Consider the following 15,809-nt stretch of genomic DNA (forward strand, 5'->3'; position numbering starts at 1 on the left):
TACCTGCATTTGCGTTTCTTGCAAATGTTAACTGTAGGCATGTGTGAAGTCACTTATATTATCGTTTTGCTCAAATAGACCCAAAGAATAAGACGAGTAATGCTCAAATTCAGCGATCATTGCTGTAAGGTACACATGATAGTGGGAACCAGTGTATCCATGAACTCGCAACCACCTTCGAATTGAGTGAATCCCTCTCACCTTGTGCCACTTGGCCAAATGGACAACAACTAGCTGTGATTTACAACCGGTGTGCCGCTGTGGCAAAGTCCCCTGGTGTGCCACGGGATTTTTGGGATTGCAGGAAAGGAAAGGACCTCGCTGTCCGCAAGCTGTGCAGTCGAACTCCTCCGTGCCGTTCAGTGGCTGATCCAGACCCCCCCCCTCCCACCGTCCTCCCCTCTCCCATTGGTCACTCTTGCTCAGTACAAGCCCCACCTACCGTCCTCACCTTTCTTCCATTGGCCGCTCAAGCTCAGTACAGCCCTCCTACCGCCCTCCCCTCCCATTGGTCGCTCATGCGCAGTACAGCAGCCACCTACAACTTGCCTTCTCTCCCATTGGTCGCTCGTGCACAGTACAGCAACCAACCTTTCGGCCACCCTCTCTCCTATTGGTCGCACATGCACAGTACAGCACCCACCTGCAAATCACCCTCTCTCCCATTGGTCGCTCATGCCCAGTACAGCAACCAACCTATTGCCTACCCTCTCTCCCATTGGTCGCTCATGCTCGTTACAGCCCCCACCTACCATCCTCCCCTCTCTCCCATTGGTCGCTCATGCTTAGTACAGCCCCCACCTATTGCCCTCCACTCTCCCATTGGTCGCTCATGCACAGTACAGCAACCAACCAATCGGCCACCCTCTCTCCCATTGGTCGCGCATGCACAGCACCCACCTACAAATCACCCTCTCTCCCATTGGTCGCTCATGCCCAGTACAGCAACCAACCTATTGCCTACTCCCACCCACCTACAAATCACCCTCTCTCCAATTGGTCGCTCATGCCCAGTACAGCAACCAACCTATTGCCTACCCTCTCTCCCATTGGTCGCTCATGCTCGGTACAGCCACCACCTACCATCCTCCCTTCTCTCCCATTGGTCGCTCATGCTTAGTACAGCCCCCACCTATTGCCCTCCCCTCGCCCGTTGGTCGCTCATACTCAGTACACACTCCACCAACCGCCCTCCCCTTTCTCCCATTGGTCGCTTTGGCGCAGTACAGCCCCCACCTACCACTCACCCTCTCTCCCATTCGTTGCTCATGCTCAGTACAGCCCCCACCTATCGCCCTCCCCTCTCTCCCATTGGTCGCTCATGCTCGGTACAGCCGCCACTTTCCGCTCAACCTCTCCTATTGATCGCTCCTGCTAAGTACAGCCCCCACCAACCGCCCTCACCTCCCATTGGTCGTTTATGCTCAGTACAGGCCCCACCGACCACCGCTCTCTCCCATTGGTCGCGCATGCGCAGTACAGCCCCCACCTACCACCCTTCCCTCTCCGATTGGTCGCGCATGCGTAGTACAGCCACAACCTACCACCCAACCTCTCTCCCATTGATTGTTCACACTCAGTACAGCCGCCACCTACGGCTCACCCTCTCTTCGATTGGTCGCTCAACCGCAGCACAGCACCCACCAGCTGCCCTCCCCTGTCTCCAATTGGTCGCTCATGCGCAGTACGGCAGACGACCGTCAACGCCCACCCCCGGCCCTCTCAACTTCCTCGGCCGTGCACGCGCGGTTGGCCAAATAGCCCAAACCACCCACCCGGAGACCTGGGGGGCCCACAGTGATTTTTTTTGTTTGTGTCGCGTGCAGCGAAGATGGAGCAACGTTTGGATGTGTGCCGTGGAATGAAAAATAGATTGAGCACTGACATGAGAGTATACTGGATAGGACCACCAGGTGGGGCTGATGATGCACAAGTACGAGATATTCTCAAGCACTGCATCCCCCAATGTCCTTCATATGCTTGAGCAATGGTGATAATGCAGTGTATACTCTTGAGGGAGTAAGCAAGGAACGATTTCGCAAGCGAATTGATGAATTCGTTTCTCAATCCGCTTGTCCGCAGCATATTGAGTCGGGCCGTCCAGACCTTCCTTTCGCTAGCGACAGACTCTAGCACTACTACACTATACACTACACTACGATACACAGACTCTAGCTCTTCCTGGGGAATTCCCAGGCGTTCCCAGGCCAGCCGAGCGACATCGTTCTGCCAACGTGTCCTGGGATCTTCGCCCAGAATTGTCATTTAATTGGAGAGTTGATTTTCATTATTTCTTCATACTGCCTCGTTTTTTACCCATGCCATTAATCCAGTTGTGCTTCCTTCATTGCCTAACTGTAACAACATCCATAACTGTAACAATATATAGTTTGCATAACAATAGCAAGCGTCTTATATAAATCCAATCTCATGCACACGATGGCATGCCAGCTATTGTGACTCGATTTTAATTGTGCAAATCGATGCATTGTTATATATATATAAACCGCTCATGCAGGACCCTGCAGATATGAGTCTTGAGACTCAAATTTGAGGCCTTTCTGGGCGAATGATAAAGCATTTGAAACGATGGTCCAAGTTTTTTAAATCCCGACACCTCTGTCCACCCAGAAATATAAATGGATTGACCCTCGGCAAGCCATATGTGGTGGCGGTTAACAAAGTGTGGATTCTCCCACCTGTCCCAAGATGCCAGGCCAGCGTGGAAGAGTAGGCCAACGTGCCTGCTTCGAGGGGGTGCTCTTTTGGACCATCTCTGGTGGGAAGGCCCTTCTGCCAACAGTTGCACGAGCAAGCAATCGCAGGGCTGTACCTTGGCAAACCTTTAAAAATGTTGTTCCAAGATGTGATCGATCGGCTTTCACCAACTCGACATATTACGGTCGTTGTACACGTGTTCCAGTGCCTCCTTTTTCAAAAGCCGCACACAAAGGAGAGACAAGATTCACGAGTGGCGGTCCGTTTAGAATGCTACGCATAGCAGTCCAGCGCGGCATTAACAAAAAAAAATGCTTCGGCGAATCTAAGGAATGGCTTCTAAAGCAGAACCAGGAGTGGATTTAGTGGCCGCATAAAGCCACTAATGCCCTTTTATACAAAACAAATTCTACTCGCGGTGATTTCACCGGGCATGCTTTATGGCACTGGACTTCAATTTAAGACCGAGTGTGGGCAGTAACGGTCATTGGGAGGGTGAAAATTAATATTACATTTAAATAGAATATTTAAAAATATATATACTTAAAACAAACTAATTTCGGGTCCTTGGTAGCATGACCTTGGATGTGCTTGGCCGATGCATGCCGATAGTCCGTGAGAGTGATTTGCATGTTGGAACTATTTAGGTGCAATGCTCGGAGATTATATATTTTTATTGTCGTCATTTATTACCGCCTCACAATTAGTCGAGGCTGCTGTGGTGTAACGCTTAGCGCGCTGGGACTTGCAAATCCAGAGGTCGCCGGTTTCATTCTATCTCTTATCGTGGCACTTGAAAAAAATAAGGTTTCTTAAATCAGCTCACCCCCGCGCGACCTCTATCCTCCCCCATCACCAACGCACATCGGCCACTGTGATGAAGTATGGTCAAACAACCCACACGACTGGGGGACAGAGAAGATTTCATCCAGCAGTAGATTGACCAAGGGCTGCAAATTATTATTTGAAGAAATAAAACCAACAGGATCTGTGTGCAGCATCCGCACAATGTGTCGTGGTACCGAGGCTGCTTTGCCATTTGTATGCATTTCCATTTGTAATAGCTCTTCAATAATAACAGTAACTTTTTTTTATTAACGTGACTCATTTTCAACTTGTAACGTGCCACCAAAGAGTTTTCGCTCGCTCTCTCGAAGAGAGGGAACGACTCAGAGATGCGCGAGGCACAACCGCAGATAAGCGGGGAAGGCAGCACCAGCCAAGCATTCAGCTGGCACCAACAATTACCCAAGTTCTGCAGTCTTCTTTGTATTAAGGTGTTGTCGGCCAATTAATGAGTTGCTTGCGTGTGGGAGGAAACCAGAGCACCCAGAGAAAACAGTACGTAAAATTCGTAATTTGATCCCATCTGTGAAAGATGTGATCCCTGACATGCAATACCCCGGCGTCTACTGTATAAACTAAGCTGTGTCTGCGGCAGTAGTTACATTGGGGAAACTAAGCGACATGTCTCGGACCGTGTTCGTGAACATAAGGCAGATCTGAAACACGGTAGGACCAATACCTCGGCCGTGGCTGATCATTGTTTTAATGCGGTGGGCTCACACGAAATTGATTTCTCTAAGATGAAGGTACTTTGCAAGCCCACTGGCTATCAACAAAGATTCGTTCATGAAGCCATCCATATATATAGACACAGACACAATTTCCACCGAGAAGATGGGTACAAACTGAGCAATCATTGGAAGGACGTTATCAACCAGTTTAAGTCATAATTGGGTGTGATGTTCCCATCCCACCACCTTCCGATTTTAGTTGTGCTTTACGCCCAATTGAAATTTGTGCTTTCAGTCACTTCGCGCACTGTGATCTCCCATTAACGTGCTAATCTCTCTTTAACATGCTAATCTCTCTTTAACATGCTAATCTCTCTTTAACATGCTAATCTCTCTTTAACATGCTAATTTCGCTTCAACATGCTAAGTTTCACCTGGCAGCCCTTTGATTGGTGGAAAACGAGCCGCCGCCGGGCTCGCTGCCGAACACTTACATTATCATTGGCTGCTGACATTTGGGCTGCGCCCATTTCAAACCCTTATAAACAGTTTCCCTTGGAAGCTAGCCCCCCTTTTCCTGAAGACGACCCCCCCCCCCCATTCCTGAAGACGACCGCTTGCGTTGCGATCGAAACGTAGTTTTCTGTTATTTTTGATTATTTTGTTTGAACCTATCTACGTGACTTTACCGAAAAACCCAAGAATATGAATTCTTGCAGTCACGAAAGCTGTAAGTCAAGATTTACCTAGAGAAAACCCACGCATGTGAGGGGGCAACACACTATCCCTGCAGATAGACGGTCCAGGTGGAGTCTACATTTTGCTGTACCGCCTTTTTTTCCTGGCGATCCAGGATATGTACGTGTGTAAGTTGAACTTCTTACGCACTGTACGTAGCCAACCGTGCTCATCGGAGGTGCGGGGGAAGGGCAGCAGGGTTATGCCACCTCCTCGGCGCCCACGGCAAGGGAAATTCACAACCCATCTGTGCGGCGAGCCACCAACCCTCACCTCCACAGCACAGGATTACAGACCACGCGCTTAGCCACCACGGCCCAGCGATGTCCACACGTGTGAATATTTGGAACGGATGAGTCAGACTTGCACATATCAAGTGGCCTATTAAACACTGACGAGGAGCGACAGATAATGCCTTAGAAACTGGAGACGCAGTGTCACCGGTTTTCTGCGATGATTGAATTGGGTTTCCATTTGCATTTTGCGATGAGTTGCGCAGGCAAAGAGGCCTTTGTGCTAAACCAGACATGGGCAAAGCACGGCCCCCGGGCCGTATACGGCCCGTTGGGTTCTTCAATCCGGCCCGCCGAACTTGTCCAAATATTATTATTATTAAATTTGACCTTTCTCCTATAATGCCCCCATTTCCCCATTAGATGGCGCACTTTGACCGGGAGTGTGGTGTACAGAAGATGCTGACTTTGTTTGGCCCGACTTATGTGTGTGAGCAGACATTCAGCGTCATGAACGCCAACAAAACCCGTCACAGATCAAAGTTAACGGATCAGCACCTCAGATCTATCCTGAGCATTTCCACAACCAAAATAACTCCAGACTTGGATGCACTGGCAAAAATGGGAGAGCAACAACACTGTTCCCACTGAAACTGAAAGTGATGATGTATTGCTGCAGCGAGGTTGGAGCCAAATCTCCGACATACAGCCTGCGTGGCTGCTCCAACCTGTTAATGTAGATAATAAAGAAGGTCAAGTGAGGTCATTGGTTTGGGCGCAGGCCTCGAATGTTTTCATGATGTTTGATCAGTCACGTTACGACATGTTTTTGTATTGTTCATGTTCGTGCAATTTGTTAAATTGCCTTGCAAATAAATGCTTTGCTACCTGTTAAAGGCCAAATCCTTTCATGTAATGATTTTTACACGTCATTTATATTAGTTCACACAAACACTCCATCCATCTGTTCCTGGCCCGGCCCCTCTGTCAAATTTTAGAACCCATTGTGGCCCGCGAATCAAAAAAATTGCCCACCCCTGTAGCTAAACCCACGGAGACCCCCAAACTCGGCTCCTGTTTCACCGTTTGTTGCTTCTACCCGTGAAAGTTGAACAATGGGGAAATACAATTTAAACTAATTTTGTGCTCAGCTTAACTTGCCGCCGGAGATAAGGATCATTTTCAGAATGTAATTAAATTTTCATAAACTTTGACGTGCGTTTATAAGAAAAAAAAAACGATTCATAACGTTCGCGTGTGCGCGCGTGATGGGTTACAATGGGTGTGAGAGTGGAGTTGCCAAGTGAGCTACACTGCGGTCCCAGTGACCTGGATTTGATTTCTGGCCATGAACAATGCCAGCGACCGGTGGTATCTCAACACATTTCTTTTAGGCCTCCTTTTGCTCTGCTCGGCCTTAAATGAGTAAATCTGTCGCGATGTGTGCGAAGCACTACACTGGGGTTCGGTGCGATTGCAATCGCCATCCATTCCTGTGTCTTGTGGGCCTTAATAGGTGCTTGCTAACGACGCTCACTCGCACGGTCTAGCAAAATTATCGATTTTGTGCCGCTTGTGTGAACATCTCTATAAACGTACAATTAACACTTGAACAATGTCGATTCTTCTCGCTGTCGGCATCTTAGCTGTGCTAGGCCGGCACTTGAGGGGTCACTGTTTTCGACGTGGAAACAGCGTCGATGGTAGTAATTTCATTTATTTTTAAAGCGAGCTCAGTCCCCTTTATGTCACTTGCAAGGGACCGCTCCCATTGACAGAAGTGACCGAGTCGAGGGCGCCGCGGTTCTGACAAAGCGGTATTAATTTTATCCACCCTCCCCCCGCCCCCCCCTCCGCAATGATGATGGGTTGAGTCTACACCTAACAACCGCGAATTGTAGTCGCAGCCATGCCGATTGCGAGTCGAGCGCCGTCGATCGCAGCGCCACTTTAACGTACGCGGCTCTGAGTCACGACCCACGGCGCCTTCGCCGCGTCTCTTTAATTGTTGCGAGGGGTTAGCAGCGGATTTTAAATGATTTGGTAAAACCTAGAGGGGGGCGGGCGGTGGAGGGGAGCAGAGTCCGTTTGGTCTCGAGGTGGCTTTTTTCTTCTTTGCCCGGATCTTGGGAACATTGGTGTGCATCTGACTGTGACTGACAGCGCACACAACACACACACACAAGGCAGAGCGCGTTATGCAGAGGCACGCAACACTGAGCCTTAATATCTACAAGAACCCAGACGGCCGTTGCTTTGATCCTGAGTCTCGCTGCCTCGGTATTAAAGGGGTTGAAACGGAGACAAATATTAAGCCCATCCACCAAGCCTAGACGCCACAATCAAAAGGAGAGAATGTTGACTCGAAGAAGACGGTGGAGCGGTGGCGCTGCGCTGTTGCGCACCGCTCCATTGGAGTCGTTTGCACAAATTCCATTCTGTCGGCTGGAATATTTACAAACTGTTTATCCGGTCTCGTGACATAGTCACCAAGCTACATGGAACTCTGCGATCTCAGTTCGATTGCTTGCCGTGGTTAATATCGGTCAAAGGTGGTGAACACGCCATCGTGGCCAAAGCTGCTGATGAGAACCCCGGGGTTTGATGTCCCCCACTCGATGTAGTCCGTAACCGCTGCTCCGTCCCCTTGGTCACTGACCTTGTGGCGAGTCTCGGCAAACCCACCGCTCCTCCATGGCTGCAACACGTGTCTCGCACGGGCCACGAGCTTCACAAGGGTCAGAGAAAGGGCAATGGATGTACAGGTACAGGTATGTACATACATTGAATTTCTTTCGCACCGTACGCAGCCAACCGTGCTAATCGGAGGTGCGAGGGGAAGACGCACAGACTGCACCGTGGCATTGTTGGGCTAAGTTGTAGGAAGACTTTCAAGACCAATATCCATATTAGAAGGGGGGGGGGGTTGGGGGGGGGGGTGATCGCATGAATATACATTTGTCGTTAAACCCGCCACCGCCCGACACAGCCAATTACTAAGGGTAAACAAAATGTGACATTTAGTTACTAGTTCAGCACCATCGGTGTATGGGAGAGTAAACCAACGAGAGAGGGAACCCCCCCCCCCCCTCTATTATGCATTGTTGGGGTTTATTGGATTTCTACAGGGGTTCGTCAGTGATCCGTTCATAGATACCCCACTGATTACTAACGCCCCCCCCTTCTCAACTGCCCGTCGGATATTGTAATAGCCGGCTGGCTCCCACGTCTTCGGGAGCAGAGTGTTAAAATGTGTAATAATGCGTGTCTTGACATTCCTCAGATATGTGCGGAAGCCTTCAAATCAAATGCAGCTTTCGCTACCATTCCTCCGTATACTTTCAGCCCGGTATCTGCAAATTGATCGCAATATGCACATTTACACCATTATTCAAATTCCATATCCGTCACGAGGTTTTAAATGACGAACTGCCTAAAGTAGATTTCGCCTCCAATATGTAGGATTCAGTCTTCACTCGAGCATGAACAAGGGACAATGCCTGGCTATTGCCCACACTACAAGGCATTGTTCAACAGGGACAATGCTTTGAAATTGCTTATGCAGTAACCATAATGTATTGTTCAACAGGGACAACTTTTGATATTTCACACACGCCAAGGCATTATTCAACAGGTACAATGCCTGGCTATTGCCCACACTACAAGGCATTGTTCAACAGGGACAATGCTTTGAAATTGCTTATGCAGTAACCATAATGTATTGTTCAACAGGGACAACTTTTGATATTTCACACACGCCAAGGCATTATTCAACAGGTACAATTCCTGGCTATTGCCCACACTACAAGGCATTGTTCAACAGGGACAATGCTTTGAAATTGCTTATGCAGTAACCATAATGTATTGTTCAACAGGGACATCTTTTGATGTTTCACACACGCCAAGGCATTATTCAGCAGGGACAATGGTTTGATATTGCCCACATACCAATGTCATACCGATTACAATGTTTAAGCAGTCCGTACTGCTAACCATTGAGCAAAGACGGTCACTGGCATTGTGCTCATTCAGGTGCACTTCTGTGGCCGTCTGGAACGCTCTTCCTTTCGATGTTAAGAAACCACTGGAGCGATGCACTTTTGCACTCGTATTGAAAGCTCATTTCTTCAGAACTGCTTTTTGTGTTCAATTCGTTGTCCTTCCGCCGCACACCTCCGATTAGCACGGTTGGCTACGTGCAGTGCGAAAGAAGTCCAACGTACGGTCCCACCTGCTACCCAAGCCATCGCCATATGGCTATCGTCGCTGGTCTTTTCCATGGAGATGTGAACTCGAAGTTCCCCGGGTTTTGTGTTTCGACGGAGCGCACGGAGTAGCTTTGCGGTGGTTCCTTAAAAAAAAAACATTGGCGGTGCTTGTGTCGGCTCCTCAAGGTGCCAACGTTGTTCAGGGGGGTGACATTTTCGATGGCCAGGTATTGGGAGGTGGCCTGCCAGGATGTAACCACGATCAAATCTTTCGTGACCTCAATAGAAAACTTTTTGTTTGTTTTGTTCGCATATTTATTTTTCCGGGACTGACGACCTCGCTCGTTCATTAAGAGGCGCTTGCCGATGCACTGTTGATCATCAGAATCATAATATGTATTTATACTGGAGGAATCCGATGAGCTGTAAAGCTTTTTTTTTTACAGATGTCCAGTCGGGCCGGATAGGAACGTTACAACAACAAACTGTACAAAAACACGATAGGAGTGCAAAGTGCAAAAAGGTAAATAAATCACCCAAGCACTTACAAATAAAGATAAACCATCCCCATTCTACCAGACAAAGCCTACCGAGGAATTAACTGAATTTTCAAAAGCGACCTGGCCACAAATGATAGCTCAACAAAGTGGCTTATCCGCTCACGTCATCCACAAACCACTCCCGATGTGGCTTGGTAAGTTCTCAGCAAAATCTGTTGCTTGCATTCGCTACAATAAGTAAAATAGTCACGCAACTTATCTTTATTTCTTGCGGCCTCGTGGCCAAACAACAACACACATACAACAAAAACAACAACAACTTGTCGAAAATGAATAACATATACTCTCTGTATTTTTTGGGCCTTTCGGTAAAGTCACGTAGATAGGTTCAAAGAAAAGAAAAGTAGATCTTTTTTGTTATTTAGTTATTTTCTTTGAACCTTTCTGCGTGACTTTACCGAAAGACCCAAAGAATATGAATTCCTGCAGTGACGAAAGCTGTAAGTCAATATTTATCTCCTCTCTGGGTTTGCAACGGTGAGTACTTTAATGCACCAACCTCCCACGGCCCACCATCACTAACGCTGTGTACCCGATAAATGGATTTTAGCGGAACATTTTCAACGCTGCAACGGGCGACCAAAGCGAATATCTCCACGTGACGCATGCGGGTTGTTTACTGGGGAGAGGAGGGGGTGAGGGCACTTTGACAGAGCGGAATGTTGTTACGCATTACTCCTTTGCGCATGGCAATACTTGATTGTTTACGCTGTATGATTAATATATATGTGGTCTGTATTTGTATACTTTGAAAATATTTCGGTGTGTTACTTTCCAACCGGTCGGGTGGCTGCCCAGTGGTAAGAGCGCAAACCTTTCAACCGCTTATCAGCGCCCTAGCTTATTAGAGACCAATTCAGACCTTATTGGTCACCCCGTGCCCTTACAAATCTCAACGTTCATCCTACAAAGTCCCATAGCAAGGGAGAAACACAAACAAATAGACAAACATGTTTATTGTTGTTGCCCGTATTGAAACGGCTGTGCGCCGTATGAACCTAAAAACTTTAATTCCCTCCATAAGAATACGGGGTAAACCGTATGGGTTGACAGGTATGAGAGCGAGCGACCCGAAATTAAAAAAAAAAGTTGCTAGTTCAAATCCTGGATGGGGGTTGACTTCAAACACAAGCACACAAAGATAAAGAGCGCCCGTAAAGACTTTTGAGGCAAGTGCTCTTAGCGAGTAACACCTATAAAGGCCGGCAGGGCCAGCACCACAACCGCTCACCATTGTCTCCCGCCGAGTGGCGGTGTTTACTCACCACACCAGCTACTCAAATGAGGCTGAGTCGACCGATGAGAGAGCCAGGACCGGTTGAGATAAACACACACCACGGGCACAAACAAGGCAAAGACAAATACCCCCCCTATAGCCTCAACAGACTTTTGGGGCAAGTGCTATTAGCAAGGACATTTGAAGAAGGCAGGCAACAATACGAGGGGTGGGTGGCTAGCACCACGTCTCTCCAGTGACGATGTTTACACACCGCACCAGGTACTCGTTTGAGGCTGAGTCGTCCTAGGGGAGGCCCAGGACCGGCTCAAGGTCACCCGGTTGTTGGCCGTGAACTGGAATCGAACTCGGGTGGCCCGCTTCGTAGCACAGTGTGCTAGCCACTGCTCAAAACAACGCTCACGGCACGTGATATTTAAAACTGGAACTTCAATAGTGTCTGGTAATTAAATCTAAAACATAACTAAATAAACCCCCAACATGGCACACTTAGGAGCAGTTTGGAATATAAATGACTGCACCTTTTGTGTACAAGGCGGCACATTGGATACGGCGTGCTTTTGAATTTTTAAAATTCTGTAAAAATTTTTTTTTTAAAGCACGACGAACCGTGGAACTTTTGACACGCGCAGCCACAGTGGATGGAGCCCGGAGCTTGAATTCGGTGCTTGACAGCAGCAGCATTCACAAAGACTCTGCAGCCCCGCATCTGCTCGCCCAATGCTCGCTTGATGTGTGAGTGCAGGGTGTGCACGCGTTGGTTAAATCAGAGCAGGGAATTGACACTTTGATTGAGTCAAAACGCTGCCGTTTATTACTTGCAGGACCGACTTGTTGAAGTGTAAAGTTGTATAGAATTTAATTTAATCAAGTGCGATCAATATTGCTTCATACATATACACATACACACACATAGGGTGTTTTAAAATAATGTTAGCACCTATATGGAAATATAGTTTTTAATCTTAAAGGAACGAATAACACACTTTAACACAAGGCCGTAGCCATGGAGTCAACATTGCGGGGGACCAAATCTTTCAAGGATTGTGGGGGTTCCCCCCGAGAAAAACAATCTAAAATTGAAAACGAATTTCCTACCTAAAATATTAAAACATTCACGAACACATAGGATGGCCTTTTTATTTTATTTTTTACAATAATGTCTAACAGTGTATTGTAATACATTTGCTTTCTTTGATCTTTTTTTACCTTTTCTTGTTTCATTGTATGTAATGGCAGAGATTAGGAATTAATAAAGTACAACCATAACCACAATCATATAAACAGAAATCTATTTTATAGCGATATATTGGGGGGGGGGGGACATTTTGAGCATATTTGAATATTGGGGGGGATGTGTCCCCCCCCCAATAGATATTATAATTACGGCCTTGCTGTAACGTGATAACAAATGTAATGTTAATAGCTTCAAAAAGTCAAAGAGTCTCCTACTTGTTCGCCATCATTGTCAATGCATTGCCGGGGATTCTCCAGGTGGTCTTCAGAGCTCGGAGGCAGCACATTTCTTACGGTATTGTTGTTGTTGCAAATTCTCAGAAGTGTTAACATTTTTTGAAGCACCCTGTATTTTGTAATGCACAAATTGCATGTAGTAAAAATTAAATGAAGTCAAAGTGCTTCCCTGCATGCTTAAATGATTATTGAGGTGCTCATCTCCTGTTCGCAGCCCTGAGCAAGTGGCGGAAATTCCACATTGCTATGCCAGGGGTGAGGCCAGCCATGAGACATCCAGCGTTGACGTATCCCGCATACATTGAAAGCAATGCCCATTGTATCAACTCCTAAAAATCCCAAATCTGAAACGTTTTTTTTTTCTCTCTGAAATTAATCCCCGAGTGTATAAACAGGGTGTTAACAAAAAAAACGTTAACACTTCAGATAATTTGCAACAACACCACGAGAATTGTGTCGCCTCCGGGCTCTGGAGATCACCTGGAGAAGATTCCAGGCACGCGTTGACAACGATGGCGAACACGTGGAGGCTCTGTGACTTTTTTAAGCTATTAACATTACATTTGTTATCATGTTACAGTGTGTAATCCGTTCTTTTTCCATTTTTTAAGCACCCTGTACATCCATAATAGAGTGTTTTTTGGGTTAGATCGCGTAAATATATAAATGTGTCGTTAAAACCCGCCACCACCCGACACAGCCAACTGGTAAGGGTTGTCACGTAAACAGAACGTGGCCAATTCGTCACTAGTACAGCACTAGTGTATATTGTAGTGTATAGTGTAGTGTGTAGTAGTGTAGTGTATAGTAGTGCAGTGTATTGTGTAGTATACTAGTAGAGCACACCGGTGTGTTGGAGAGCCAAGCCACAACATTGACAATCTGAGTACGACGTTTCGCCCGTAATTCCAACTAGCTTAATCAGGCGACAGTATGTTTGCATGCGTGGCACGCGTTAGTTATTGACGACTGGCCCGAGACCATCAATACCACTGGCGCGCGCACGAGATCAATCTTGCCTTCACATGTCCAGTGGCCACACGGGGCTCAGAAACCCACGGACGTTGTCAATAACGGAGGGCTTTAGTGGAGCCAGTGCCGGTTATCCTCGTAGCACAAGTAGCTACATATGAAGCAATTGGCAGGACCCTGGGGTCCCATCGCTGCCCCGGGTTTGGGAAAAACCGCGTAGCGACACGAGTCTTGCCTTACCAACAACACAACTAGTGGTCAATCGATTGGCCTCGTCGAGAGCTACTCGGGGACACTAAGTTTCGTAAAAAGTTGAAACATTACACAAACACGTTAAATTCACTGCCCGGGGGGCGGGGCGGTGGGGCTCGCCTTGGCAAAGAAGCCGAGGATCGACGGCTGACCGGAGGGCGTCGTCGCCGCGCGCGACTGCGGCGGACGCCCCCCGGGACTCGCGTTTGGCCGGTGGGGTGGCGCCCATCGTGTTGATCGCCGCCTGCTGCTGCTGCTGGCGCTTGTTGGCGCGAGTCTGGGCGGGCGGCGCGTTGCTGGATCACGAGTGGGGCGGACTGAAAAATAATAATAATTATTGACCTGATTTTTGCGGTACCCCGGGGTCCCGCCAAATGATTCATTTGCCACGGGCCCCGCACTTACATGGGCCCCGCGCTAAACGCTTGCAAGCTATCAACTCAAGTTCAGTGATTCTGCACTTGCTCTATTACTATAGTACTATACCGCCTTCAGCTTTTACGAACGACTGGGTGTTTAAGGTTAGCGATTTTTTTCGTATTTGGCTGTGTAGCAAATGAAAAAAAACAGAAATTACTTTACTGTGCAAGTAAAAACATGTATTTGTTTTAATATGTACGTGTTTGTTTTTTTAATGTAGGGCCCCTTTGATACCATATGCTACGGGCCCCGCACTAGCTTCATCCGGCACTGAGTGTGGCCGCTCCGATACGGGGGAGCGGAGCGGCGGGGAGGTCTTTTTAGCTGGGTAGGCATCATCTCGGCACGCGACGTCTCTTGGCGAAACCTCATCAAGTCAGAGAGCATTCGCGCCATTCAACGAAAAAGGGGGGTTGCTTTCGCCCGTTTGCCGATAACGGCCACAGACGGAGAGTTAAATCTTGACCTAAAGCCGTCGTGACTGCAGGAATTCATGTTCCTTTGGTTCTTTCGGTAAAGTCACGTAAGATAGGTTTAAAGAAAATATATAAAAAAAAAACTACGACGTTTCGATCGCAACACAAGCGTTCGTCATCAGGAACGCTTGTGTCGCGATCGAAACGTAGTCGTTTTTAAAAAAAATATATTTACCGAAAGACTCAAAGAATAAGACGGAGAGTTTTTTGTTTTGTTAAGCGGCGACGCAACTGCGCTTGGGTTGATCGTGGCTGCTGATGATGACGAATGCTCATTTTAGAGGGGCGGGGGGGGGGGGTAAACTTTTAATATTTTGGGCGAGACAGTGGAAATGTGCCGTTTAATTTAGAAGTTGATGGAATGTAAATAATTTAGTGATGTGAAATCGATGCGCGGATGTTATATAAGACGTATAAAGAGTGCGAATTCGTGAAGTACCGATTTTCGTGTCACATTTCATGGCGTCAAACCTCGTCTCCGATGGGTTCGTGTTGTCTGTTTTTACCACGTTGTTTTTTTTCTTGATCTTCATCACATCGTCAAACTTCTTATTTTAAAATATACCACCTCTCCGCGTTGAGATTCTGTCAACAACCTTGGCAATAATGCACAAACACGTAATGATCACTGAGCGTCGTCACGGAAAATCTAATTATCTAAATAAATAAGCAGAGATAATACCTCGTTCCTCATATTCGTCTCTCAACATAAAATGTAATAAACATTTTTTTTTCACGCAACCCATGGAGCACACGGCCTTCTGGGAGTGCGTCTTAGCAGCAGCAGCAGCAACATCGGTTCATCCAAGCAAGCTCAGGATTGGTTTCGACATTCAATGTCTCGTCAGCAGAGTCAGGCTCGCTGCACCCAATGCTGGTGAACTGCCCAGATTTGTATTGGCAAGGATCCCCTTGCTTTAATTAAAACAAATGAATCCTATTATTGGTTCTTTCGGTAAAGTCGCGTAGAAGGGAAACAATAAAATAATAAAAATATAAAACAAT

At 47.3% G+C, this 15,809-nt stretch overlaps 1 protein-coding gene across 1 annotated transcript in view; it reads right to left on the bottom strand.

Moving 5' to 3' along the window:
• Window positions 1-5,113: 5,113 nt before the first annotated feature.
• The window catches only part of LOC116953866 (muscarinic acetylcholine receptor M1-like), a 197,055-nt gene continuing 186,359 nt past the window's right edge, over window positions 5,114-15,809 (bottom strand). Inside the window, exons 3-4 of the transcript XR_012929571.1 lie at window positions 7,866-7,934; window positions 5,114-7,362 (exon numbers count right to left, since the gene is read on the bottom strand). The gene's annotated coding sequence lies outside the window, so the exon portion shown is untranslated. The remainder of the gene's footprint in view (window positions 7,363-7,865; window positions 7,935-15,809) is intronic.

The sequence above is a fragment of the Petromyzon marinus genome, chromosome 53, assembly GCF_048934315.1.
Source record: "Petromyzon marinus isolate PM22_M1 ecotype Great Lakes invasive population chromosome 53, UKy_Petmar_22M1.pri1.0, whole genome shotgun sequence".
NCBI classification, from domain to species: Eukaryota; Metazoa; Chordata; class Hyperoartia; order Petromyzontiformes; family Petromyzontidae; genus Petromyzon; species Petromyzon marinus.